Here is a 25524-nt window from a genome sequence, read left to right on the forward strand (position 1 = left end):
GTTTGGCTATGAAGCTCCTAAGTATGGCTGTATTTGAATTGATTTTACTTGTAGTTTACTGAACTGCTAGGACATGTAGATTAATGTTTTCCCATAAACTTTTGGGAGGTTTTGGCCATTATTCCTTTACCTCTTTTCTCTCTTCTGGGATTCACATTCTGCCTATATTGATGTGCTTGTTATAGCAGATCTCTCAGGCTGTCTTTATGTGTTTGTTCATTTTTTTTCTTTTTTCTCAGATCACATCATTTCAATTGAACTATTTTCAAATTATTTCTTCTTTCAAATGAAATCTGCTTTTTTGAGTCCCTCTAGTGAATTTTACATTTCAGTTATGATACTTTTCAATTCTAAAAATACCATTGAGTTTTTTTTTAATGTCTCTACTTTTAATTGGTATTCTCTATTTGGTAAAATCTTGCTTTAATAAAGTCCTTTAGAAGATGGCAGCATAGGAGGATGCTGGGCTCACTTCACACTGTTGATCACATAGATTCCACCCATATCTGCCTAAATAACCCAGAAAACCCCTGGAAGACTAGCAGAATGCACTCTCCAGAGGCAAGCATATACAAGAGGCCCACAGAAGAGGGTAGGAAGGGTGGAGAGACTGTGTCTGCTACACGGACGGGTGGGAGGAAGCCAGGGTAGTGGGGAGCTGCCTGCAGGGCAAAGCAGAGTCCCCAAAATCTGGCTTACAAAAGCAGAGGGGCCGGATTCCATGAGGTCTGACAGCCAGCTGGACTTATCTGGAAAGTTAAAAGTCAGCAGCTCTGCTCTCAGAGAGCAGAGAAGGCAAGAGGATGCTGGGAGGGAGAGTTGTTGAGCCCCAGAAGGACAGAGCTCAGAGGGAATAAAGGCGCTGGCAAACGCCATTTCCCTGTCCCATCCCCCAGACAGAATTTGAAAGGGAACCAATTCCCTTCACCGAACTTGCTTGCACTGTGCCAATGCTTCTGTGGATCCATCACTCTCATGGGCCTGCTTCCCTCCTGGTGCTGCAGGGCCTCTTCTGCAGGGAACCACTGAAGGCAAAGCTAGCTAAGCCTGCTCCTCCTGCCCCTATGCACCTTACGGATCCACCCCATGTAATACGCTCTTGGACAGATCCCATCAAAGCAGCACCACAAACCTGGAAGTGTGCAAGCAGCCCAGACAGGGGCCACACCACTCCACAGTGAGTTCTGCCCCTGGGAGAGGGGACTATAAGGTACACACCAGTCTGACTGTGGCCCCAGCAGTCAGCTGAGGGCAGACATCCAGTCTCACTGTGGCCCTGCCCACCAACACAAGTTTCACCAGACAGCACAGGGGAAGTGCCCTGCAGGTTGGAGCTGTGGCAGGGACTACCCAAAATGACAAAACAGAAGAATTCTCCTCAAAAGAAACTCCAGGAGGTAACGACAGCAAACGAATTGATCAAAATTGAGTTAAGCAATATTACTTAACAAGAATTTAGAATAATAGTTGTAAAATTAACTGTTGGGCTTGAAAAAAGCATACAGGACAGCAGAGAATCTGTTGCTACAGAGATCAAGGAACTAAAAATTAGTCATGAGGAATTTTTAAAATGCTATAAATGAGATGCAAAGTAAAATGGAGGCAACCACAGCACAGATTAAAGAGGCAGAGGAAAGAATACGTGAATTAGAAGATAAAATTATGGAAAAAGAGGAAGCTGAGAAAAGAGAGATAAAAAAAAAACCAGGAGTCTGAGGTGAGAATTAGAGAACTAAGTGATGCAATCAAATGGAACAATATCTGTATAATAAGAATTCCAGAAGAGGAAGACAAAGAGAAAGGGGATGGAGGGGTACTTGAATAAATCATAGCTGAGAACTTCCCTGATCTGGGGAAGGAAAAAGGCATTGAAATCCAAGAAGCATAGAGAACTCCCTTCAGACGTAACTTGAATCAATCTTCTGCATGACATATCATAGTGAAACTGGCAAAATACAAGGATAAAGAAGAATTCTGAAAGCAGCTAGGGATAAACCCACCCTAAGATACAAAGGCAGATGCATAAGGGTAGCAGCAGACCTATCTATTGAAACTTGACAGGCCAGAAAGGAATGGAAGGAAATCTTCAATGTGATGAACAGAAAGAATATGCACCTGAGAATCCTTTATCCAGCAAGTCTGCCATTCAGAATGGAAGGAGAGATAAAGGTCTTCCCAAACAAACAAAAACTGAGGGCATTCATCACCACTAACCAGCCCTACAAGAGATCCTAAGGGGGATTCTGTGAGTGAAATGTTGCAAGGACCACGAAGTACCACAGACACCACTACAAGCATGAAACCTACAGACATCACAATGACTCTAAACCCATATCTTTCAATAACACTGAATCTAAATTGACTAAAAGCTCCAACCAAGACATAGGGTAACAGAATGGAAAAACAAAACAAAACAAAACACAAGACCCATCTATTTGCTGTCTATAAGAGAGTCATTTTAGACCTGAGGACACCTTCAGATTGAAAGTGAGGGGACAGAGAACTATCTATCATGCTACTGGAAGTCAAAAGAAAGCTGGAGTAGCCATACTTATATCAGACAAACTAGACTTTAAATTAAAGGCTGTAACAAGAGATGAAGAAGGGCATTATATAATAATTACAGGGTCTATCCATCAGGAAGAGCTAACAATTATAAATATCTATGCGCCGAATACCAGAGCCCCCAAATATATAAAACAATTACTCACAAACATAAGCAACCTTATTGACAAGAATGTGGTAATTGCAGGGGACTTTAACACTCCACTCACAGCAATGGATAGATCATCTAGACACATGGTCAATAAAGAAACAAGGGCCCTGAATGATACATTAGATCAGATGGACTTGACAGATATATTTAGAACTCTGCATCCCAAAGCAACAGAAAATATTTTCTTCTCGAATGCACATGGAACATTCTCCAAGATAGATTACATACTAGGTACAAAACACCCCTTCATAAGTATAAAAGAATTGAGATCTTACCATACACACTTTCAGATCACAATGCTATGAAACTTGAAATCAACCACAGGAAAAACTCCGGAAAACCTCCAAAAGCATGGAGGTTAAAGAACATCCTACTAAAGAATGAATGGGTCAACCAGAAAATTAGAGAAGAAATTAAAAAATATATATGGAAACAAATGAAAATGAAAATACAAGAATCCCAAATGCTTTGGGATGCAAGGAAGGCAGTTTGAGAGGAAAATACATTGCAATCCAGGCCTATCTCAAGAAACAAGAAAAATTTCAAATACAATATCTAACAGCATACCTAAAGGAAATAGAAACAGCACAGCACAGACACCCCAAATCCAAAAGAAGAAGAGAAATTATAAAGGTCAGAGAAGAAATAAACGATAGAGACTCTAAAACACTGTAGAGCAGATCAACAAAACCAAGAGTTGTTTTTTTGAAAAAAATAAACAAAATTGATAAACCTCTACCCAGGATTCTCAAAGAGAAAAGGGAGATGATCCAAACTGCTAAAAACATGAATGAAAATGGAATTATTACAACTAATCTCTCAGCAATCTAAGCAATTACCAGGGAATACTATGAAAAATTATATGCCAACAAAATGGACAACCTGGAAGAAATGGACAAATTCCTAAGCACCCACACACTTCCAAAAACTCAAAGAGGAAAAAATAGAAAAATTTAACAGACCGATAACTAGCGAAGAAATTGAATCAGTTATCAAAATTTCCCAACAAATAAGAGTCCTGGGTCAGATGACTTCCCAGGGCAATTCTACCAGACATTTAAAGCAGAGTCAATACCTATCCTTCTCAAGCTGTTCCAAAAAATAGAAAGGGAAGGAAAGCTTCCAGACACATTTTATGAGGCCAGCATTACCTTGATTCCCAAACCAGACAGAGACCTCATTAAAAAGAAGAATTACAGGCCAATATCCCTGATGAACATGGGTGCAAAAATTCTCAATAAGATACAAGCAAATCGAATTCAACAGCATATAAGAAGAATTATTCACTATGATCAAGTGATATTCATTCCTGGGATGCAGGGCTGGCTTAATATTTGCAAATCAATCAATGTTATACATCACATTAATAAAAGAAAAGATAAGAACCATATGATCCTGTCAATCGATGCAGAAAAGCGTTTGACAAAATTCAGCATCCTTTCTTAATAAAAATCCTCGAGAAAGTCAGGATAGAAGGAACAGACTTAAACATCATAAAAGCCGTTTATGAAAAGCCCACAGCTTATATCATCCTCAATGGGGAAAAACTGAGAGCTTTCCCCCTGAGATCAGGAATAAGATAGGGGTGTCCACTCTCACAGCTGTTGTTTAACATAGGGTTGGAAGTGCTAGCATCAGCAATCAGACAACAAAAGGAAATCAAAGGCATCAAAATTGGCAAAGATGAAGTAAAGCTTTCACTTTTTGCAGATGACATGATATTATACATGGAAGACCTGAGAGATTCCAACAGAATTCTCCTGAAACTGATACATGAATTCAGCAAAGTCGTAGGATACAAAATCAATGTACAGAAATCAGTTGCATTCTTATACAGTAATAAGGAAGCAACAGAGAGACAAGTAAAGAAATGAATCGCATTCACAATTGCATCCAGAAGCATAAAACACCTAAGAATAAACCTAACCAAAGATGTAAAAGATCTGTATGCTCAAAACTATAGAATCTTATAAAGGAAATTGAAGAAGATACAAAGAAATGGAAAAACATTCCATGCTCATGGATTGCAAGAATAAATATTGCTAAAATGTCAATACTACCGAAAGCAATACACACATTCAATGCCATCCCAATCAAAATTGCACCAACATTCTTCTCGAAGCTAGAATAAGGAATCCTAGGGGCCCCTGGGTGGCTCAGTCGGTTGGGCGTCCGACTTCGGCTCAGGTCACGATCTCACTGTCCGTGGGTTCGAGCCCCGCGTCGGGCTCTGTGCTGACTGCTCAGAGCCTGGAGCCTGTTTGAGATGCTGTGTCATCCTCTCTCTCTGACCCTCACCCATTCATGCTCTGTCTCTCTCCGTCTCAAAAATAAATAAATGTTAAAAAAAATTAAAAAAAAGAATCCTAAAATTTGCGTGAAACCACAAAAGACCCCAAATAGCCAAAGTCATATTGAAGAAGAAAACCAAAGCAGGAGGCATCCCAATCCCAGACTTTAGCCTCTACTACAAAGCTGTAATCATCAAGACAGCATGGTACTGGCACAGAAAATGACACATAGACCAATGGAATAGAATAGAGACTCCAGAATTGGACCCACAAAAGTATGGCCAACTAATCTTTGACAAAGCAGGAAAGAATATCCAATGAAAAAAAAGACACTCTCTTTAACGAATGGTGCTATGGGAAATGGACAGCAACACGCAGAAGAATGAAACTAGACCACTTTCTTACAACATTCACAAAAATAAACTCAAAATGGATGAAGGACCTGAATGTGAGACAGGAAACCATCAAAACACTAGAGAGCAAAGCAGGAAAAAAAACCTCTCTGGCCGCAGCAGCAGCAATTTCTTACTTGACACATCTCCAAAGGCAAGGGAATTAAAAGCAAAAATCAACAACTGGGACCTCATGAAGATAAAAAGCTTCTGAGCTGCAAAGGAAACAAACAACAAAACTAAAAGGCAGCCAGCGGAATGGGAAAAGATATTTGCAAATGACACATCAGACAAAGCGCTATTATCCAAAATATACAAAGAGCTCACCAAACTCCACACCTGAAAAACAAATAACCCAGTGAAGAAATGGCAGAAAACATGAATAGACACTTCTCTAAAGAAGACATCCAGATGGTCAACAGGCACATGAAAAGTTGCTCAATGTCACTCCTCATCAGGGAAATACAAATCAAAACCACTCAGATATCACCTCACCCCAGAGTGGCTGAAATGAACAAATCAGGGGGCTAGATGCTGGCGAGGATGTGGAGCATCGGGAACCGTCTTGCACTGTTGGTGGGAATGCAAACCGGTGCAGCCACTCTGGAAAACAGTGTGGAGGTTCCTCAAAAAAATAAAAATAGACCTACCCTATGACCCAGCAATAGCACTGCTAGGAATTTATCCAAGGGCTACAGGAGTGCTGATCCATAGGGGCACTTGTACCCAATGTTTATAGCAGGACTTTCAACAATAGCCAAATTATGGAAAGAGCCTAAATGTCCATCAACTGATGAATAGATAAAGAAGTTGTGGTTTATATATACAATGGAATACTACTTGGCAATGAGGAAAAATGAAATGTGCCCTTTTGTAGCAACGTGGGTGGAACTGGAGGGTAATATGGTAAGTGCAATAAGTTAGTCAGAGGAAGACAGATACCATATATTTTCACTCTTATGTGGATCCTGAGAAACTTAACAGAACACCATGGGGGAGGGGAAGGGGAAAAGAAAGTTAGAGAAGGAGAGAGCCAAACCATAAGAGACTCTTAAAAACTGAGAATAAACTGAGGGTTGATGTGGGGTGGGAGGGAGGGGAGGGTGGGTGATGGGCATTGAGGAGGGCACCTGTTGGGATGAACACTGGGTGTTGTATGGAAGCCAATTTGACAATAGATTTCATATTAAAAAGTAATAATAAAATAAAATCCTTTAAGTCTTTAGAAATGATTTTCTATAGTTTTTGAACATACTACAATAACATATTTTAAGCCTTTGTGCAATAAACCCAACATTTCAGCTTTCTCAGGAATAGTATCTACTGATTGCTATTTCTCTTACATATAGGCTATGTTTTCCTGTTTCTTCTTTGTGTATCTTGTAATGTTGAAAACTCTACATTTTAAATCATATAATATGGAAACTTTTGGAATCAGACTTCTGCTCCCTAGGATTTGTTTTTGCTGTTTTTTAGTTTTGTTTTTTGTGTGTTTAGTGACTTTTCTGGACTAAATCTGTAAACTCTACATTTATTGCCTGTGTGGCCATTTAGCATGTTTGGTTAGCTTAGCAGCCTACTAGTTATTCAACTTAGATTTCCTTAAATGCTTGAACCAACATACCTTCCATTCTTTGCCAAGACATTGTGTATGTGTGTTTGGGGTTGTCCTCATCACTTTGGAAATGCAAAACTCTAACATAGTCTTCACTTCCTTCTTGCACAAGGGCTCAAATCAGGACTTTCCAGTTTTCTGGTTTATGTGCACGTGTGCATGGACTTCTAGATTTTCAGAAATATGTTGGAGCCTTTCAAAACCTCCTATGGATATCTTGCTCCCCAGATCATCCTTATGAGATGGTGTTTTGGTTTGGTTTGGTTTGGTTTGGTTTTGGTACATGGGCAGTTTTGTTTTCCCCAACTTGATTATTGCCTCAGGAAGATGTGACAATAAATAATGTTGCTAATTGTTTTTAACAAATGCCCCGAGGATAGGAATTTTCCCTCTGAGAAAGTGCTCAGTTCAAACTGTTAATGGGACTTTTCTAAGGCACAACTAGATATTGACAATTTTCTAGGTGCAGATTTTCCAGGAGTTCCAAACCCAAAGGTTAGTTGACTGCTGTGTTTCACAACTACCATGACATATGGAGGATGATATTCAAAGCTGCCATAGAACTGGCTATAACAGGATGGAAATAAGGTATTTTAAAATGTCACAAAACTGGCTGTTCTTATGAATATTTGGATGCTTTTCTTTTTGTTTAATTTTTTGTGTTTGTTTATTTTTGAGAGAGAGAGACAGAGTGTGAGCAGGGGAGAAGCAGAGAGAGGGAGACAAAATCTGAAGCAGGCTGCAGGTTCTGAGCTGTCAGTACAGAGCCTGAGGTGGGGCTGAAACCCACAAGGGTGAGATCATGACCTGAACTGAAGTTGGAGGCTTAACCGACTGAGCCACCCAGGTGGCCCTCAGATGTTTTTCTTTAATAAATATTTCTCAGAAGGTTTCAAGCTTTCAGTTACTTTCCAGAGTTGTAATAAAGCAGACTTTGGCAATTTTTGTCAATATTCTTACTGCTTTTATATAGAGAGATTATTTTAAGTACTTGTTCTCCTATTCTGGAAGTACGGCAGATGCATTTAATTTTTTTAAAATTATTTCATTGTAGTAAAATATAAATAATAAAATATTTACCATTTTAGCCACTTGTTGGGCTATTGTATTTTTATTTAATAATGGAGTGCTCTCCTTACTATTTCTCATAAAGCATATTTGGTAGCAAAAATTCTCTCAGTTTTTAACTGGAGATAACTTTCTTTCTTGAAGGATACTTTTGCTGGCTTTGTTAATTTTTCTTTATTCAGTGGCACAAAATATATTAACTATGTTATATAATTATCACCACTAATTATACCGCCAATTTTTTCATCACTCCAGCCTAAACTGTGCTCTTTAAACAGTAACTTTCCATCCCACCTTCTCAACAGCCCTTGTTAACTTCTATTCTAATTTTGTCTCTATGAATTTACCTACTCAAGGTAACTAATATAAGTGAAGTCACAATATCATTCCTCGTGTGTCTGGTCTATTTCACTGTATGTAAGTTTTTCAAGGTCCATCCATGTTGAAGCATTTATCAAAATTTCATTTCTGTTTTAGCACTGGATGATATCCCATTGTATGCATATACTATATCTTGTTTACTCATTAACCCATTGACGGGTACTTTTTTTTTTTTTTTTTGGTTCATGGACAATAATTTTTATTTAACTTTCTTTTTTTTAATATATGAAATTTATTGTCAAATTGGTTTCCATACAACACCCAGTGCTCATCCCAAAAGGTGCCCTCCTCAATACCCATCACCCACCCTCTCCTCCCTCCCACCCCCCATCAACCCTCAGTTTGTTCTCAGTTTTTAACAGTCTCTTATGCTTTGGCTCTCTCCCACTCTAACCTCTTTTTTTTTTCTTTTTCCCCTCCCCCATGGGTTCCTGTTAAGTTTCTCAGGATCCACATAAGAGTGAAACCATATGGTATCTGTCTTTATCTGTATGGCTTATTTCACTTAGCACCACACTCTCCAGTTCCATCCACGTTGCTACAAAAGGCCATATTTCATTTTTTCTCATTGCCACGTAGTATTCCATTGTATATATAAACCACAATTTCTTTATCCATTCATCAGATGATGGACATTTAGGCTCTTTCCATAATTTGGCTATTGTTGAGAGTGCTGCTATGAACATTGGGGTACAAGTGGCCCTATGCATCAGTACTCCTGTATCCCTTGGGTAAATTCTTAGCAGTGCTATTGCTGGGTCATAGTGTAGGTCTTTTTTTAATTTTTTGAGGAACCTCCACACTGCTTTCCAGAGCGGCTGCACCAATTTGCATTCCCACCAACAGTGCAAGAGGGTTCCCGTCTCTCCACATCCTCTCCAGCATCTATAGTCTCCTGATTTGTTCATTTTGACCACTCTGACTGGCGTGAGGTGATATCTGAGTGTGGTTTTGATTTCTATTTCCCTGATGAGGAGCGACACTGAACATCTTTTCATGTGCCTGTTGGCCATCCGGATGTCTTCTTTAGAGAAGTGTCTATTCATGTTTTCTGCCCATTTCTTCACTGGGTTATTTGTTTTTCGGGTGTGGAGTTTGGTGAGCTCTTTATAGCTTTTGGATACTAGCCCTTTGTCCGATATGTCATTTGCAAATATCTTTTCCCATTCCGTTGGTTGCCTTTTAGTTTTGTTGGTTGTTTCCTTTGCTGTGCAGAAGCTTTTTATCTTCATAAGGTCCCAGTAATTCACTTTTGCTTTTAATTCCCTTGCCTTTGGGGATGTGTCGAGTAAGAGATTGCTATGGCTGAGATCAGAGAGGTCTTTTCCTGCTTTCTGCTCTAGTGTTTTGATGGTTTCCTGTCTCACATTCAGGTCCTTTATCCATTTTGAGTTTATTTTTGTGAATGGTGTGAGAAAGTGGTCTAGTTTCAACCTTCTGCATGTTGCTGTCCAGTTCTCCCAGCACCATTTGTTAAAGAGGCTGTCTTTTTTCCATTGGATGTTCTTTCCTGCTTTGTCAAAGATGAGTTGGCCATACGTTTGTGGGTCTAGTTCTGGGGTTTCTATTCTATTCCATTGGTCTATGTGTCTGTTTTTGTGCCAATACCATGCTGTCTTGATGACTACAGCTTCGTAGTAAAGGCTAAAGTCTGGGATTGTGATGCCTCCTGCTTTGGTCTTCTTCAAAATTACTTTGGCTATTTGGGGCCTTTTGTGGTTCCATATGAATTTTAGGATTGCTTGTTCTAGTTTCGAGAAGAATGCTGGTGCAATTTTGATTGGGATTGCATTGAATGTGTAGATAGCTTTGGGTAGTATTGACATTTTGACAATATTTATTCTTCCAATCCATGAGCAGGGAATGTCTTTCCATTTCTTTAAATCTTCTTCAATTTCCTTCATAAGCTTTCTATAGTTTTCAGCATACAGATCCTTTACATCTTTGGTTAGATTTATTCCTAGGTATTTTATGCTTCTTGGTGCAATTGTGAATGGGATCAGTTTCTTTATTTGTCTTTCTGTTGCTTCATTGTTAGTGAATAAGAATGCAACTGATTTCTGTACATTGATTTTGTATCCTGCAACTTTGCTGAATTCATGTATCAGTTCTAGCAGACTTTTGGTGGAGTCTATCGGATTTTCCATGTATAATATCATGTCATCTGCAAAAAGCAAAAGCTTGACTTCATCTTTGCCAATTTTGATGCCTTTGATTTCCTTTTGTTGTCTGATTGCTGATGCAAGAATTTACAACACTATGTTAAACAACAGCAGTGAGAGTGGGCATCCTTGTCGTGTTCCTGATCTCAGGGAAAAAGCTCTCAGTTTTTCCCCGTTGAGGATGATGTTAGCTGTGGGCTTTTCATAAATGGCTTTTATGATCTTTAAGTATGTTCCTTCTATCCCGACTTTCTCAAGGGTTTTTATTAAGAAAGGGTGCTGGATTTTGTCAAGGCCTTTTCTGCATCGATTGACAGGATCATATGGTTCTTCTCTCTTTTTTTGTTAATGTGATGTATCACGTTGATTGATTTGCGAATGTTGAACCAGCCCTGCATCCCAGGAATGAATCCCACTTGATCATGGTGAATAATTCTTTTTATATGCCATTGAATTCGATTTGCTAGTATCTTATTGAGAATTTTTGCATCCATATTCATCAGGGATATTGTCCGGTAGTTCACTTTTTTTACTGGGTCTCTGTCTGGTTTAGGAATCAAAGTAGTACTGGCTTCATAGAATGAGTCTGGAAGTTTTCCTTCCCTTTCTATTTCTTGGAATAGCTTGAGAAGGATAGGTATTATCTCTGCTTTAAATGTCTGGTAGAACTCCCCTGGGAAGCCATCTGGTCCTGGACTCTTATTTGTTGGGAGATTTTTGATAACCGATTCAATTTCTTCGCTGGTTATGGGTCTGTTCAAGCTTTCTATTTCCTCCTGATTGAGTTTTGGAAGAGTGTGGGTGTTCAGGAATTTGTCCATTTCTTCCAGGTTGTCCAATTTGTTGGCATATAAGTTTTCATAGTATTCCCTGATAATTGTTTGTGTCTCTGAGGGATTGGTTGTAATAATTCCATTTTCATTCATGATTTTATCTATTTGGGTCATCTCCCTTTTCTTTTTGAGAAGCCTGGCTAGAGGTTTGTCAATTTTGTTTATTTTTTCAAAAACCAACTCTTGGTTTCGTTGATCTGCTCTACAGTTTTTTAAGAATCTATATTGTTTATTTCTGCTCTGATCTTTATTATTTCTCTTCTTCTGCTGGGTTTAGGCTGCCTTTGCTGTTCTGCTTCTAGTTCCTTTAGGTGTGCTGTTAGATTTTGTATTTGGGATTTTTCTTGTTTCTTGAGATAGGCCTGGATTGCAATGTATTTTCCTCTCAGGACTGCCTTCTCTGCGTCCCAAAGCGTTTGGATTGTTGTATTTTCATTTTCGTTTGTTTCCATATATTTTTTAATTTCTTCTCTAATTGCCTGGTTGACCCACTCTTTCGTTAGTAGGGTGTTCTTTAACCTCCATGCTTTTGGAGGTTTTCCAGACTTTTTTCTGTGGTTGATTTCAAGCTTCATAGCATTGTGGTCTGAAAGTATGCATGGTATAATTTCAATTCTTGTAAACTTATGAAGGGCTGTTTTGTGACCCAGTATATGATCTATCTTGGAGAATGTTCCATGTGCACTCGAGAAGAAAGTATATTCTGTTGCTTTGGGATGCAGAGTTCTAAATATATCTGTCAAGTCCATCTGATCCAATGTCTCATTCAGGGCCCTTGTTTCTTTATTGACCATGTGTCTAGATGATCTATCCATTTCTGTAAGTGGGGTGTTAAAGTCCCCTGCAATTGCCACATTCTTATCAATAAGGTTGCCTATGTTTATGAGTAGTTGTTTTATATATTTGGGGGCTCCGGTATTCGGCGCATAGACATTTATAATTATTAGCTCTTCCTGATGGATAGACCCTATAACTATTATATAATGTCCTTCTTCATCTCTTTTTACAGCCTTTAATTTTTTTTAAAAAAATTTTTTTTCAACGTTTTTTATTTATTTTTGGGACAGAGAGAGACAGAGCATGAACGGGGGAGGGGCAGAGAGAGAGGGAGACACAGAATCGGAAACAGGCTCCAGGCTCCGAGCCATCAGCCCAGAGCCCGACGCGGGGCTCGAACTCACGGACCGCGAGACCGTGACCTGGCTGAAGTCGGACGCTTAACCGACTGCGCCACCCAGGCGCCCCACAGCCTTTAATTTAAAGTCTAGTTTGTCTGATATAAGTATGGCTACTCCAGCTTTCTTTTGGCTTCCAGTAGCATGATAAATAGTTCTCCATCCCCTCACTCTCAATCTAAAGGTGTCCTCAGGTCTAAAATACGTCTCTTGTAGACAGCAAATAGATGGGTCTTGTTTTTTTTTATCCATTGTGAAACCCTATGTCTTTCAGTTGGTGCATTTAATCCATTTACATTCAGTGTTATTATAGAAAGATACGGGTTTAGAGTCATTGTGATGTCTGTATGTTTTATGCTTGTAGTGATGTCTCTGGTACTTTGTCTCACAGGGTCCCCCTTAGGATCTCTTGTAGGGCTGGTTTAGTGGTGACAAATTCCTTCAGTTTTTGTTTGTTTGGGAAGACCTTTATCTCTCCTTCTATTCTAAATGACAGACTTGCTGGATAAAGGATTCTCGGCTGCATATTTTTTCTGTCTAGCACCCTGAAAATCTCGTGCCAATTCTTTCTGGCCTGCCAAGTTTCAAAAGAGAGATCAGTCACGAGTCTTATAGGTCTCCCTTTATATGTGAGGGCACATTTACCCCTTGCTGCTTTCAGAATTTTCTCTTTATCCTTGTATTTTGCCAGTTTCACTATGATATGTCGTGCAGAAGATCGATTCAAGTTACGTCTGAAGGGAGTTCTCTGTGCCTCTTGGATTTCAATGCCTTTTTCCTTCCCCAGTTCAGGGAAGTTCTCAGCTATTATTTCTTCAAGTACCCCTTCAGCACCTTTCCCTCTCTCTTCCCCCTCTGGGATACCAATTATGCATATATTATTTCTTTTTATTGTATCACTTAGTTCTCTAATTTTCCCCTCATACTCCTGGATTTTTTTATCTCTCTTTTTCTCAGCTTCCTCTTTTTCCCTAACTTTATCTTCTAGTTCACCTATTCTCTCCTCTGCCTCTTCAAGCCGAGCCGTGGTTGTTTCCATTTTATTTTGCATCTCGTTTAAAGCGTTTTTCAGCTCCTCCTGACTATTCCTTAGTCCCTTGATCTCTGTAGCAAGAGATTCTCTGCTGTTCTCTATACTGTTTTCAAGCCCAGCGATTAATTTTATGACTATTATTCTAAATTCACTTTCTGTTATATTATTTAAATCCTTTTTGATCAGCTCATTAGCTGTTGTTATTTCCTGGAGATTCTTCTGAGGGGAATTCTTCCACTTGGTCATTTTGGATAGTCCCTGGCGTGGTGAGGACCTGCAGGGCACTTCCCCTGTGCCGTGGTGTATAACTGGAGTTTGTGGGCGGGGCCGCAGTCAGACCTGATGTCTGCCCCCAGCCCACTGCTGGGGCCACAGTCAGACTGGTGTGTGCCTTCTCTTACCCTCTCCTAGGGGCGGGATTCACTGTGGGGTGGCGTGGCCCGTCTGGGCTACTTGCACACTGCCAGGCTTGTGATGCTGGGGATCTGGTGTATTAGCTGGGGTTGGTAGGCAAGGTGCACATGGGCAGGAGGGGCAGGCTTAGCTCGCTTCTCCTTAGGTGATCCACTTCAGGAGGGGCCCTGTGGCAGCGGGAGGGAGTCAGATACGCTGCCGGAGGTTTGGCTCCACAGAAGCACAGAGTTGGGTGTTTGCGTGGAGGGAGCAAGTTCCCTGGCAGAAACTGGTTCTCTTTGGGATTTTGGCCGGGGGATGGGCGGGGGAGATGGCGCTGGCGAGCGTCTTTGTTCCCCGCCAAACTGAGCTCTGTCATCCGGGGGCTCAGCAGCTCTCCCTCCCTTTGTCCTCCAGCCTTCCCACTTTCCGAGCAGAGCTGTTAACTTATGACCTCCCAGACACTAAGTCGCGCTTGCTGTCGGAACACAGTCCGTCAGCTCCTCCGCTTTTGCAAGCCAGACTCGGGGGCTCTGCTTGGCCGCAGAGCCGCCCCTCCGCCCCGGCTCCCTCCCACCAGTCCGTGGAGCGCGCACCGCCTCGCCACCCTTCCTACCCTCTTCTGTGGGCCTCTCGTCTGCGCTTGGGTCTGGCGACTCCGTTCTGCTAATCCTCTGGCGGTTTTCTGGGTGATTTAGGCAGGTGTAGGTGGAATCTAAGTGATCAGCAGGATGCGCGGTGAGCCCAGCGTCCTCCTACACCGCCATCTTCCCCAGCATCTCCTTGACAGGTACTTTTGTAGTATCTCATAGTAGTTTCGATTTGCCCTTCCAGAATGACTAATCCTGCTGAGTATCTTCCATGTGCTTAATGTCAATTTGCATATCTTTTTTGAAGAAATGTTTGTTCATACCTTTGCATATTTTATTTTATTTTTTTACTTTTTAAAAATTTTATTTATTTATTCATTCTAAGAAAGGGAGAGAGGAGAGAGAGAGAGACAGTACCAGGGGAGCAACAGAGTAAGAGGAGAGAGAGAATTTGAAGCAGGCTATGTGCTGTGTTGATAGAGCAGAGTCCAATGTGGGGCTGGAACCCACAAACCATAAGAGAAAGGCCTGAGCTTTATTAACAATCAGAAGCTTCGATGGATGAATGGATAAAGAAGATATCTCTACAGATACAGATATAGAGATATAGATAAAGATATACATACACAAACAATGGAGTATTACTCGGCAATCGAAAAGAATGAAATCTTTCCATTTGCAACTACGTGGATGGAACTGCAGGGTATTACGCTAAATGAAATTAGTCAGAGAAAGACAAAAATCATATAACTTGACTCATATGAGGACTTTAAGAGACAAAACAGATGAACATAAGGGAAGGCAAACAAAAATAATGTAAAAACAGGGATGGGGGAAAACAGAAGAGACTCATAAATATGGAGAACAAACTGAGGGTAACTGGATGGGTTGTGGGAGGGGGGTGTGCTAAATGGGTAAGGGGCACTAAGGAATCTACTACTGAAATCATTGTTGAACTATATGCTAATTTGGATGTAAATTAAAAATAAAATAAAGGGGATAGGAAGATGGCAGCGTAGCAGGACACTGGACTCATGGCGTGTCCTGCTGATCACTTAGATTCCATGTACACCTGCCTAAATAACCCAGAAAACCACCAGAAGAAGAGCAGAATGGAGTCTCCAGAGCCAAGCACAGACAAGAGGCCCACGGAAGAGGGTAGGGAGGGCAGAGAGGTGATGCGGCACTGCAGGGACTGGCGGGAGGGAGCTGGGGCAGAGGGGCAGCCTACCCCCAAGCAGAGCCCCAAGTCTGGCTTGCAAGAGCAGAGGGACCAGATAGAGTGTGTTCCGACAGCGAGCGGGACTTAGCATCTGGGAGGTCATAAGTTAACAGCTCTGCTCAGAGAGCGGGAAGGCTGGAGGACAATGGGAGGGAGAGTTGCTGAGCCCCTGGACGACAGAGCTCAGTTTGGCTGGGAACAAAGGCGCTCGCCAGCACCATCTCTCTCACCCATCCCCCAGCCAAAATCCCAAAGGGAACCAGTTCCTGCCAGGGAATTTGCTTGCTCCACGCAAACATCCAACGCTGTGCTTCTGCGGAGCCACGCATCTGGCAGCTGGTCTGACTCCCTCCCGCTGCCACAGGGCCTCTCCTGAAGTGGATCACGCAAGAAGCAAGCTTAGCCTGCCCCTCCTGCCCATGTGCACCTTGCCTACTAACCACCCCAGCTAATACACCAGATCCCCAGAACTACAAGCCTGGCAGTGTGCAAGTAGCCCAGATGGGCCAAGCCACCCCACAGTGAATCCTTCCCTTAGGAGAGGGTAAGAGAAGGCACACACCAGTCTGACTGTGGCCCCAGCAGTGGGCTGGGGCAGATATCAGGTCTGCCTGCAGCCCCACCCACCATTGCAAGTTATTCAAGAGAGCACAGGGGAAGTGCCCCGCGTCCTGCACCACTCCAGGGACTATCCAAAATGACCAAATGGAATATTCCCCTCAAAAGAATCCCCAGGAAATAACAATAGCTAATTAACTGATCAAAAAGGATTTAAATAATATAACAGAAAGTGAATTTAGAATAATAGTCATAAAATTAATCGCTGGGCTTGAAAACAGTATAGAGGACAGCAGAGAATCTCTTGCTACAGAGATCAAGGGACTAAGGAACAGTCGCGAGGAGCTGAAAAACGTTTTAAACGAGATGCAAAATAAAATGGAAATGACCATGACTCGGATTGAAGAGGCAGAGGAGAGAATGGGTGAACTAGAAGATAAAATTATGGAAAAAGAAGAAGCTGAGAAAAAGAGAGATAAAAAAATCCAGGAGTATGAGGGGAAAATTAGAGAACTAAGTGATACACTAAAAAGAAATAATATACACATAATTGGTATTCCAGAGGAGGAAGAAAGAGGGAAAGGTGCTGAATGTATACTTGAAGAAATAATAGCTGAGAACTACCCTGAGCTGGGCAAGGAAAAAGGCATTGAAATCCAAGAGGCACAGAGAACTCCCTTCAGACGTAACTTGAATCGATCTTCTGCACGACATATCATAGTGAAACTGGCAAAATACAAGGATAAAGAGAAAATTCTGAAAGCAACAAAGGATAAACGTGCCCTAACATATAAAGGGAGACCTATAAGACTCGTGACTGATCTCTCTTTTGAAACTTGGCAGGCCAGAAAGAATTGGCACGAGATCTTCAATGTGTTGAACAGAAAAAAATATGCAGCCGAGAATCATTTATCAAGCAAGTCTGTCATTTAGAATAGAAGGAGAGATAAAGGTCTTCCCAAACAAACAAAAACTGAAGGAATTTGTCACCACTAAACCAGCCCTACAAGAGATCCTAAGGGGGACCCTGTGAGACAAAGTACCAGAGGCATCACTACAAGCATAAAACATAGAGACATCACAATGACTCTAAACCCGTATCTTTCTATAATAACACTGAATGTAAATGGATTAAATACGCCAACTGAAAGACATAGGGTTTCACAACGGATAAAAAAACAAAACCCATCTATTTGCTGTCTACCAGAGACTCATTTTAGACCTGAGCACACCTTCAGATTGAGAAGGAGGGGATGGAGAACTGTTTATCATGCTACTGGAAGCCAAAAGAAAGCTGGAGTAGCCATACTTATATCAGACAAACTAGACTTTAAATTGAAGGCTGTAACAAGAGATGAAGAAGGGCATTATATAATAATTACAGGGTCTATCCATCAGGAAGAGCTAACAATTATAAATGTCTATGCGCCAAATACCGGAGCCCCCAAATATATAAAACAATTACTCATAAACATAAGCAACCTTATTTTTTTTAATATATGAAATTTATTGGCAAATTGGTTTCCATACAACACCCAGTGCTCATCCCAAAAGGTGCCCTCCTCAATACCCATCACCCACCCATCCCTCCCTCCCACCCCCCATCAACCCTCAGTTTGTTCTCAGTTTTTAACAGTCTCTTATGCTTTGGCTCTCTCCCACTCTAACCTCTTTTTTTTCTTTTTTCCTCCCCCTCCCCTATGGGTTCCTGTTAACTTTCTCAGGATCCACATAAGAGTGAAACCATATGGTATCTGTCTTTCTCTGTATGGCTTATTTCACTTAGCATCACACTCTCCAGTTTCATGCACGTTGCTACAAAAGGCCATATTTCGTTCTTTCTCATTGCCACGTAGTATTCCATTGTGTATATAAACCACAATTTCTTTATCCATTCATCAGTTGATGGACATTTAGGCTCTTTACATAATTTGGCTATTGTTGAGAGTGCTATAAGCAACTTTATTGACAAGAATGTGGTAATTGCAGGGGACTTTAACACTCTACTTACAGAAACGGATAGATCATCTAGACACACGGTCAACGAAGAAACAAGGTTCTTGAATGATACATTGGATCAGATGGACTTGAAAGATATATTTGGAACTCTGCATCCCAAAAAAACAGAATATACTTTCTTCCAACTGCACATGGAACATTTTCCAAGATAGATCACATCCTGGGTCACCAAACAGCCCTTCATAAGTATACATGAATTGAAATTATACCATGCATACTTTCAGACCACAATGCTATGAAGCTTGAAATCAACCACAGAAAAAAGTCTGGAAAACCTCCAAAAGCATGGAGGTTAAAGAACACCCTACTAAACAATGAGTGGGTCAACCAGGCAATTAGAGAAGAAATTAAAAAATATACGGAAACAAACGAAAATGAAAATACAACAATACAAACGCTTTGGGATGCAGCGAAGGCAGTCCTGAGAGGAAAATACATTGCAATCCAGGCCTATCTCAAGAAACAAGAAAAATCCCAAATACAAAATCTAACAGCACACCTAAAGGAACTAGAAGCAGAACAGCAAAGGCAGCCTAAACCCAGCAGAAGAAGACAAATAATAAAGATCAGAGCAGAAATAAACAATATAGAATCTAAAAAATCTGTAGAGCTGATCAACAAAACCAAGAGTTGGTTTTTTGAAAAAAATAAACAAAATTGACAAACCTCTAGCCAGGCTTCTCAAAAAGAAAAGGGAGATGACCCAAATAGATAAAATCATGAATGAAAATGGAATTATTACAACCAATCCCTCAGAGATAGAAACAATTACCAGAGAATACTATGAAAAATTATATGCCAACAAACTGGACAACCTGGAAGAAATGGACAAATTCCTAAACACCCACACTCTTCCAAAACTCAATCAGGAGGAAATAGAAAGCTTGAACAGACCCATAACCAGTGAAGAAATTGAATCGGTTATCAAAAATCTCCCAACAAATAAGAGTCCAGGACCAGATGGCTTCCCAGGGGAGTTCTACCAGACGTTTAAAGCAGAGATAATACCTATCCTTCTCAAGCTATTCCAAGAAATAGAAAGGGAAGGAAAACTTCCAGACTCATTCTATGAAGCCAGTATTACTTTGATTCCTAAACCAGACAGAGACCCAGTAAAAAAGAGAACTACAGGCCAATATCCCTGATGAATATGGATGCAAAATAGCAAATCGAATTTAACGGCATATAATAAGAATTATTCACCATGATCAAGTGGGATTCATTCCTGGGATGCAGGGCTGGTTCAACATTCGCAAATCAATCAACGTGATACATCACATTAATAAAAGAGAAGAACCATATGATCCTGTCAATCGATGCAGAAAAGGCCTTTGACAAAATTCAGCATCCTTTCTTAATAAAAACCCTTGAGAAAGTCGGGATAGAAGGAACATACTTAAACATCATAAAAGCCATTTATGAAAAGCCCACAGCTAACATTATCCTCAATAGGGAAAAACTGAGAGCTTTTTCCCTGAGATCAGGAACACGACAGGGATGCCCACTCTCACCGCTGTTGTTTAACATAGTGCTGGAAGTTCTAGCATCAGCAATCAGACAACAAAAGGAAATCAAAGGCATCAAAATTGGCAAAGATGAAGTCAAGCTTTCGCTTTTTGCAGATGACATGATATTATACATGGAAAATCCGATAGACTCCACCAAAAGTCTGCTAGAACTGATACAGGAATTCAGCAAAGTTGCAGGATACAAAATCAATGTACAGAAATCAGTTGCATTCTTATACACTAACAATGAAGCAACAGAAAGACAAATAAAGAAACTGATCCCATTCACAATTGCACCAAGAAGCATAAAATACCTAGGAATAAATCTAACCAAAGATGTAAAAGATCTGTATGCTGAAAACTATAGAAAGCTTATGAAGGTAATGGAAGAAGATAGAAAGAAATAGAAAAACATTCCCTGCTCATGGATTGGAAGAATAAATATTGTCAAAATGTCAATACTACCCAAAGCTATCTACACATTCAATGCAATCCCAATCAAAATTGCACCAGCATTCTTCTCGAAACTAGAACAAGCAATCCTAAAATTCATATGGAACCACAAAAGGCCCCGAATAGCCAAAGTAATTTTGAAGAAGAAGACCAAAGCAGGAGGCATCACAATCTCAGACTTTATCCTGTACTGCAAAGCTGTAGTCATCAAGACAGCATGGTATTGGCACAAAAACAGACACATAGACCAATGGAATAGAATAGAAACCCCAGAACTAGACCCACAAACGTATGGCCAACTCATCTTTGACAAAGCAGGAAAGAACATCCAATGGAAAAAAGACAGCCTCTTTAACAAATGGTGCTGGGAGAACTGGACAGCAACATGCAGAAGGTTGAAACTAGACCACTTTCTCACACCATTCACAAAAATAAACTCAAAATGGATAAAGGACCTGGTTGTGAGACAGGAAACCATCAAAACCCTAGAGGAGAAAGCAGGAAAAGACCTCTCTGACCTCAGCTGTAGCAATTTCTTACTTGACAGATCCCCAAAGGCAAGGGAATTAAAAGCAAAAGTGAATTACTGGGACCTTATGAAGATAAAAAGCTTCTGCACAGCAAAGGAAACAACCAACAAAACTAAAAGGCAACCAACGGAATGGGAAAAGATATTCGCAAATGACATATCGGACAAAGGGCTAGTATCCAAAATCTATAAAGAGCTCACCAAACTCCACACCTGAAAAACAAATAACCCAGTGAAGAAATGGGCAGAAAACATGAATAGACACTTCTCTAAAGAAGACATCCAGATGGCCAACAGGCACATGAAAAGATGCTCAACGTCGCTCCTTATCAGGGAAATACAAATCAAAACCACACTCAGATATCACCTCACGCCAGTCAGAGTGGCCAAAATGAACAAATCAGGAGACTATAGATGCTGGAGAGGATGTGGAGAGACGGGAACCCTCTTGCACTGTTGGTGGGAATGCAAATTGGTGCAGCCACTCTGGAAAACAGTGTGGAGGTTCCTCAGAAAATTAAAAATAGACCTACCCAATGACCCAGCAATAGCACAGCCAGGAATTTACCCAAGGGATACAGGAGTACTGATGCATAGGGGCACTTCTACCCCAATATTTATAGCACTGTCAACAATAGCCAAATTATGGAAAGAGCCTAAATGTCCATCAACTGATGAATGGATAAAGAAATTGTGGTTTACATACACAATGGAGTACTACATGGCAATGAAAAAGAACGAAATATGGTCCTTTGTAGCAACGTGGATGGAACTGGAGAGTGTGATGCTAAGTGAAATAAGCCATACAGAGAAAGACAGATACCATATGGTTTCACTCTTATGTGGATCCTGAGAAACTTAACAGAAACCCATGGGGGAGGGGAAGGAAAAAAAGAAAAAGAGGTTAGAGTGGGAGAGAGCCAAAGCATAAGGGACACTTAAAAACTGAGAACAAACTGAGGGTTGATGGGGTTGGGAGGGAGGGATGGGTGGGTGATGGGTATTGAGGAGGGCACCTTTTGGGATGAGCACTGGGTGTTGTATGGAAACCAATTTGACAATAAATTTCATATATTGAAAAAAAAATAAAAATAAAAAAAATAAAATAAAAGTAATAAAAATAAAAAGATGTTAAAAAAAGAGAGAAAGAATTGGAAACTTCCAATTGAGCCACTCGGGCATCCCCTAATCCTTTCAATATTTCAAAAATATGTGTTTTTGTTGTTGTTGTTTTGTTTTGTTTTTATGTTGTAGGAGTTCCATATATATTTTGTATATTAATACATTCTCATATCCATGATTAGCAAATGATCTCCATTATGAAGGTTATCTCTTTCCTTTCTTGATAGTATCATTTGATACACAAAATTTCTTAATTTTTATAATGTCTAATTTATCTATATATTATTTTGTTTCCTGAACTTTTGGTGTCAGATCTATAAAGTTTGTGAAATATAATGTTACAAAAATCGTCCTTAAAGTTTTCTTCTAAGAGTTTTATTATAGTATTAGCCCTTAAGTTTGGGCCTCTCATCTATTTTGAATTAATTTCTCTACATGGTATAGGAAAATGGAGAGATTTTTTGTCATGTATACAATTTTCTCAACACTGTTTGTTCAAAAGACTGTTCTTCCCCTATTGCCTAAATTTGGACCTTCGTTGAAAATCAATGAATCATGCATATGAGTGTTTATTTCTGGGACGTCTATTCTATTCCTCTGATATATGTCTGTTTTAAGGCTAGTATCATACTGTCTTAACTACTAAACTTTTCTATCTTTAAATACTGTAAGTTTTGAAGTTGGGATGTGTAAGTTCAATTTTATTCTTCTTTTGAAAAATATTTTTGAGTATCAGGTTCCCTTGCAATTGATATGAACTTAAGGACTGACTTTTTCATTTTTCTAAAAAAGGCCATTGGAATTTTGTTAAGGGTTGTGATGAATGTGTATTTCACTTTGGGTAGTAGTGACATGTTAATAATGTTAAGTCTTCCTGCCCATGAACACTAGATGCCTTTCTCTTTTCTTGTCTTTCTAAATTTCTTTTAGCAATGCTTTGTTTGCAGTGTACAAGCCTTTACCTCCTTGGTTAGATTTATTTCTAAGCATTAAATTATTTTAGGTACTACTAGAAATGAAGTTGATTTTGTTTCCTTTTTGGACTGTCCAGTGCCAATGTAGATAAACATAACTTATTTTTGTGTGCTGATCTTCTACCCTGAAATTCTACTGAAATTGTTTATTAGCCCTAATACCTTCCTATGGATTCCTGGAAAGTTCTATTTTACGGTAAAATGTTATCTGTGAATAGAGATAGTTTTTCATTTTCCTTTGCAGTTTGGTTTCTTTTTATTTCTTCTATTACATACTATGTCTGACTAGATCTTCAGTACAGTGTTAAAACACAGCAGTGAAAGTGAGCATTCTTATATTGCTCTTAATATTAGAGGAAAAGTTTCGGTCTTTCCCTGTTGAGTATGATGTTATTTGTGTTTTTTTCCCAAATATTATTTACCATGTTGAAGAGTTTTACCTCTATTCATAATTTTCTGAGAGTTTTTGTTATTACAGTATGTAGAGTACTATTAAATGCCTTTTCTGAATCAGTTGAGGTGATCATGTGTTTTTTCCCTTTTCTTTTTTTCTTTTTTAATTTATTTTTTATTTTTTAAAATTTACTTCTAAATTAGCGTATAGTGCAACACTGAGTTCAGGGGCAAATTTCTTAATGCCCCTTACCCATTTAGCACAACCCCCCTCCCACAACCCCTCCAGTAACCCTCAGTTTGTTCTCCATATTTATGAGTCTCTTCTGTTTTGTCCCCTCCCTGTTTTTATATTATTTTTGTTTCCCTTCCCTTATGTTCATCTGTTTTGTCTCTTAAAGTCCTCATACGAGTCAAGTCGTATGATTTTTGTCTTTCTCTGACTGACTAATTTCACGTAGTGTAATACCCTGCAGTTCCATCCATGTAGTTGCAAATGGAAAGATTTCATTATTTTTATTGCTGAGTAATACTCCTATATATATATGTATATATATATATATATATATATATATATATATACATGCACATATATATATACATATATATACATGCACATATATATATATATATATATATTCATTCATTCATCCATCCATGGACATTTGGGCTCTTTCCATACTTTGGCTATTGTTGATAGTGCTGCTACAAACATGGGGTGCCTGTGTCCCTTCGAACAGCACACTTGTATCCCGTGGATAAATGCTTAGTAGTGCAATTGCTGGGTTGCAGGGTAGTTCTATTTTTAGTTTTTTGAGGAACCTCCATACTGTTTTCCAGAGTGGTTGCACCAGCTTGCATTCCCACCAACAATGCAAAAGAGATCCTCTTTCTCTGCATCTTTGCCAACATCTATTGTTGCCTGAGCTTTTAATGTTAGCCATTCTGACAGGTGTAAGGTGGTATCTCATTGTGGTTTTCATTTGTATTTCCATGATGATGAGTGATGTGGAGCATTTTTTCATGTGTCGGTTGGGTATCTGGATGTCTTCTTTGGAGAAATGTCTGTTCATGTCTTTTGCCCATTTCTTCACTGGATTATTTGTTTTTTGAGTGTTGAGTTTGATAAGTTGTTTATAGATTTTGGATACTAACCCTTAATCTGATATGTCGTTTGCAAATATCTTCTCCCATTCTGTCGGTTGCCTTTTAGTTTTGCTGATTGTTTCCTTCGCTGTGCAGAAACTTTTTATTTTGATGAGGTCCCAGGAGTTCATTTTTACTTTTGTTTCCCTTGCCTCTGGAGATGTGTTGAGTAAGAAGTTGCTGCAGCCAAGATCAAAGAGGTTTTTGCCTGCTTTCTCCTTGAGGATTTTGATGGCTTCCTGTCTTACATTGAGGTCTTTCATCCATTTTGAGTTTATTTTTGTGCATGGTGTAAGAAAGTGGTCCAGGTTCATTCTTCTGCATGTCACTGTCCAGTTTTCCCAGCACCACTTGCTGAACAGATTGTCTTGATTCCATTGGATATTCTTTCCTGCTTTGTCAAAGATTAGTTGGCAATACATTTGTGGGTCCATTTTGGGATCTCTATTCTCTTCCATTGATCTGAGTATCTGTTCTTGTGCCAGTACCATACTGTTTTGATGATTACAGCTTTGTAGTACAGCTGGAAGTCTGGAATTGTGATGCCTCCTGCTTTGGTTTTCTTTTTCAAGATGCTTTGGCTATTCGGGGTCTTTTATGGTTCCACACAAATTTTAGGATTATTTGTTCTAGCTCTGTGAAGAATGCTGGTGTTATTTTGATAGGGATTGCATTGAATATGTAGATTGCTTTGGGTAGTATCGACATTTTAACAATATTTGTTCTTCCTATCCAGGCGCATGGAATCTTTTTTCATTTTTTGGTGTCCTCTTCAATTTTTTTCATAAGCTGTCTATAGTTTTCAGTGTATAGATTTTTCACCTCTTTGATTATATTTATTCCTAGTTATTTTATGGGGGTTTTGTGTGTGTGTGTGTGTGTGTGTGTGTGCGCGCAACTGTAAATGGGATTGATTCCTTGATTTCCTTTTCTGTCACTTCATTGTTGGTG

This window comes from Prionailurus bengalensis, chromosome D1 (genome assembly GCF_016509475.1).
Source record: "Prionailurus bengalensis isolate Pbe53 chromosome D1, Fcat_Pben_1.1_paternal_pri, whole genome shotgun sequence".
Lineage (NCBI taxonomy): Eukaryota > Metazoa > Chordata > Mammalia > Carnivora > Felidae > Prionailurus > Prionailurus bengalensis.